Below are 5,429 nucleotides of genomic sequence, written 5' to 3' on the forward strand. Positions count from 1 at the left end.
CTCTTTCTAACCTTTTTATAAATCTGAAGAACCTTTTGTGAAACAAAGGTTCTTCTGATGTTCAAGGTTCTTTATGGAACCATTTAGACAAATGTTCTTCTACGGCATCGTGAAGTACCTTTATTGTTAAGAGTGCAGGCTGGTAGTTTTAATCAGACATACATTTTTGAGAGGAGAAAAAAAAAAAAAAAAAAGTCTGCAAGGCATTCCAAAATTTGTTGGCAATCATCTGACCTATGACACAAACTACAAGCAGTCTTATGATCCAGTGTCAGTTTCCACCAGCTCAGCATCACCCTCCGCAGCCGACTGTACAAAAGACACGTTGACAAAACCCAGATGCGAAAGAGCAAGTGCATTTTACCAACTCACTGACAGTTTTACTGTAATGAATTATGATACTCCGTGACACTGATTTTTTTTTCTCCACCAATGAGTCAAACTCACATGATACATAAATAACTGTGCCATGACTAAACTTTAAAAACATCCCTAAAGAACTAAACTCTTAACACAACACAAAGTACACTACTACCAATGAAAACCCAACCTTCTGTTAACCAGCAGACTTTCACTTCCGTTTCGCCACTCCATATCAAGCGTCAAAACCAAATCAGACACCACCTAAATAAAAGCCTAAAGTGAGAAACAAAGCGCAGACATTAAAGATTATGGGAAAGCTCTATGCCATAAACCTATGGCCCAAGAACTAGCTGTAAAGCTGGCTCATTTACTTTGCATGATCACGGCGTTAGTTAAGAGACTTTTTTTGACCCTACAAACACCACAACTTACATTTGACCAGCACTTCAGCTAAATACAAGAGCAGAAAGAGATGCCTCAATAACAATTACTGCTAGACAGAAAACATGGGAATGGGTCGTTGCAAAAGCATGTAAAAGAAATGACAGCAACTACTCTAAACATTTTTTTAATTCTCTTATATCTGTGCATGAACTCATTAACGGAGAAAGTTTTTAAATTCCACTGGGTTTAAGAGAACTGCAAAGACCCGTTCAATAAACGAACTCTTAATCTTACATTACAAATCCTTGCCGATGTGATCAGACCGCCCAATATGCGGAAACAACTCCAGCAACATGTCATGAGCAAACAAAATCACATACTCAAAATAACTCTACAGCACTGAACACTTAAATCATGCGGTCTAATTGGCCAATAGACCAAACTAGGACACCTTTTCCAGCTTCCTCTTTTGCAATTGCTAAAAAAACAACAAAATACACTGCATGTCAATGGGAAGCTGAGAGGCACTATGGTTGAGAGGCACATGTGGTTTTATTAATAAACCATTTTTCACAAGCCAGAGGCTGACCTCACATATAGACCAAAGTATGAAGGCCACCTCTATGCCTTCATGAGCAAAAACTCATGCAAAATAATCCTTTGACACAAAAAAAAGGCTAAGTGAAATTGTGATAGTAATGGCAAATCTGAAAGAGGAACACAGACGAGGACACTACACATGTAGCAACGCCTCTGATCCCTGGAAGCACGAGGAGGCGTTATTTTGAAGCACCAAGCAACCTAGTTACAGATTACGCAGACAATTGTGATCAGACGAAAGTACACTGCAGGAGATAAAGCCAGCCTGGGTATATCTGCGTTAGGGAAACCGTGTCAACATTCAGACACCTCGATCAGAGAAAGAGAGAGAGTTGCTGAAATCATCTAACTGCATCGCTCAAGCGCGAGACGAAGGCTACATAAAAACTGATGCGTCACGACGCGGAAACGCGTCGCATTAAATCCTAATTACATCCGAGTTCAAGAAATGCATTAAGAACTATAATAATCAGTTAACCTAACGGGTTCATACAAAAGAATCGGCAGATAATTATTAAAATACACCTCCGTCAGATTAGACCAGTCAAAAACATATGCGCAACAAACATGCACATGTATGAAGCGTACAAAAACCGGCTAAAAATAAATAAAACGCCACAAATACGCAATTAAAAAAAAAAAAAGTCATAAGTGACTTATCACGGGCGCTGTTGTTTAAAACCACTCAAGTTAGCGCAACACGCGACAGAATGACTAATAAACAAACCGGGAAAACGAGATTATTATCGCCATACAAGTAGAATCTGTTCAGGAAAGCCAGAATAAATATGTTAGTGTGTGTATTTAAAGATAACATTTCCATTTCAGCAAGCCGGACTGACTGGCGCTACATGCCATGTTTACCAAACGCGTCCTCCGCCATTAACACTGCTCATAACGAAACACGACAAACAACGGGACGGTCCAAAAACATTACCCGTGGAGAGAAACAGCAGCGTGAGAAGCATCGTGACTCTGGCAGAGGCTCCTCTCGAACCGCAGCGTCGTGTTTTGACTCTGGTCTGGTCTGGTCTGGTCTGTGCTGTGCTGGACGCTGGAGGTGTTTATGCTGCAGTGCCTCGCCTGGGTCGCGTGATCAGGCTTTTAAGCTGATGAGCTCACTGTCAGCTGACCGCTGCGCATGCGCGCCACTGAGGCGCCTCGAACGCAATCAGGAAGCTCTAGTCGTGTGAACCTTGCATTTTTTGTTGTATTTTGGAGTTTTACGTAGTATTGATGGGATTTATGTCTTCCTTATATATACATATATAACCCTAACTATAATAGCTATACAGTTTGGAGTCAAAAATCCAATTATACAAATATATATAGATTTTTTTTTAATTATTAAAAAAAAACAAAAAAACAACAACACTAGCTTTCTATTTTTTCTATTCTATCTACTTGTTTTTCTTTGTGTGTGTGTGTGTATAATATATATATATATACACACCTTGTTACGTGTGCTGCGTTAGGCTAACCGAGACTTGTCATTTGCACTTATATATTGTTGCTCTTTTGTTAGTTTTGATTGCTTCTATTGTCCTCATTTGTAAGTCACTTTGGATAAAAGCGTCTGTTAAATGACTAAATAAATAAATATACAAAATTATACAAATACTTTATGTTCCTGTTTCAAAAACCTAAATTATAATAATTTTGCGGCGAATTCTGCCCTTCAAATAATATTTAAATATAATCGTATTTTCTATAGATTTCCGGCTTCAAACGTGTACGTAATCAATGTCATGAATAGTTTTATTCCTTGTGATTTTTAGTGGTAAATTCATGTTGAGAGAACTAGTCCATATAGCGTCATAACAAGCTCTGCTAGTGTCACACAAGCTCAATGTGTGTTAATAATTAAATTCCCATTTGCAAGAGAGCCTATTACCATGTTTTTTTTTGACATGCACTCTTTGAAAGTAACTTTGAGGCCCATATAGATCCCATTATATATGAATATAATTTCCACTTGAAAATATATCAGAGTACCATGGTGTTACTTTATTACGATCTAATACCTTCCAGCTTTATCTATATTTAAAGTGCACTTGGAACATTTACTCTTTGTGTGCCTTTTTATTTAAAGGGGTCATATGATGCGATTTCAATTTGTCCTTTCTCTTTGGAGTGTTACAAGCTCTTGGTGCATAAAGAAGATCTGTAAAGTTGCAAACACTAAAGTCTCAAATCCAAAGAGATATTCTTTATAAAAGTTAAGGAGTCAGCCACGCCTACCTAAAACGGCTCGTTCTAACACGCCCCCCACATGTCTACCTCACTATTTAAACCGCGACAACACACCCATTACACATAAACTACGCCAGAGCGCGTACACACCTCACGCACCGGATGCCGTGCGCGCGCCCAAAGCAGTTGGACATAGAGGTGTATTAGAGGTAAAAAATTTATAAATACTGTTCGGTTTCTGGCACAAACTGATCGTTTCGTGTCTTAGGACATCAATGTGTCGTCACGAGCCGCAGGGTTTAATTTGGATTTGTCTGTGCGTGTGTTTTTTTACTCTCATAGATTTTGTTACCATTGCCATGCATTATACGACTGATAGACTGCAACGGTTAAAGTTAAAAATCATCATTTGTGTTCTACTGAAGAAACAAAGTCACCTACATCTTGGATGCCCTGGGGGTAAGCAGATAAACATCAAATTTTCATTTTTGGGTGAACTATCCCTTTAAGTCGCTGGGGTATATTTGTAGCAATAGCCAAAAATACATTGTATGGGTCAAAATTATAGATTTTTCTTTTATGCCAAAAATCATTAGGACATTAAGTAAAGATCATGTTCCATTAGGGCTGCACGATTATGACAAAAATCATAATTGTCAATTATTCCCTTGAAATTGTAATTGCGATTACGATTATCACAATTTACATTGAATGATGTTTATACCATTGTTTGATGCAACTGCATGCCGTATTTTTATAAGAAATTAAACAAGCTGAAAACACACTAACTGAAAAAACTTAAGCCTCAAATGTCAACTATACATCGGATTGGTTTCTTCTTTAAATGATAAAAAAGTAAAAATATGAATGGTAAAAATAAAATAATGGGGAAAAACCTTTAAGATAACATGTAGAAAGAAAAAAACATATCTTAAGCGTGCAGAATAACATAAGTGGACTCGGAACAATTAATTGCCGCTTTGAACGATTATTTAATTGTGGCATCCATAATTGTAATCGCAATTAGAAATTCGATTAATTGTGCAGCCCTATATGCAGAGGCGGACAGTAACTAAGTACATTTACTTGAGTATTGTACTTAAGTACACTTTTTGAGTATCTGTACTTTACTTGAGTATTATTTTTTTCTGGGAACTTATGACTTTAACTTCACTACATTTGAAAGACAAATATTGTACTTTTCACTCCACTACATTTCTATCAAGGTCCTCGAAGTAGAAAGTCGTTACTATGTAGCAGCTTTGAAAGTCAGTGGGTGATTTTTTTCTTCTCTAAAATTTGACTTTTTTTTTTTTTCAGACAGTTTATCAGTAATCACTCTTGTAGGGCTACATGAAGAGATTTCCCAGCATTTTTTGAACACTGACCAGTTGCAAATGTGATATTTATTTATAACAATTCAATAATAAGAAGTTAATATTGTGGTATATATTTGACACAATGTTGTCTGATTTTGCTTAATTGTGTAAGTGAAAATATTACCTATAAAGCCACAGAAGAACTGTTGTGTGTCTCCTAATAAAACACAAAAGCAGCACTGCACAGATTGTTCTGTGTATGACATCCAAGTACTGTGAGAGCGATTAGACAGCATTTAAAATGTATGTTTTGATGTCAAATAAGTCTTGCTGTTTTGTTACAGTTGTGTTGCTGGGTTTTAAAGCAAGTTTGATTTTGTTTCTTCCTTATCACTGTATTTACAGGATTTCACTGTCCACTCTGTTCAAATGTGATTGAATATGGGATTACAATTCTGCCACAATTCTGCGCGAAAGATCATATTTTGAGCACGCAAAAGTGCGTTTTGCACGTACGCGAGCTGAGTTTTGCCACAATTTTCAGAATTGTGGCAGAATTGTAATCCCATA

This window comes from Sinocyclocheilus grahami, unplaced genomic scaffold, assembly GCF_001515645.1.
Source record: "Sinocyclocheilus grahami isolate Dianchi unplaced genomic scaffold, SAMN03320097.WGS_v1.1 scaffold421.1, whole genome shotgun sequence".
Lineage (NCBI taxonomy): Eukaryota > Metazoa > Chordata > Actinopteri > Cypriniformes > Cyprinidae > Sinocyclocheilus > Sinocyclocheilus grahami.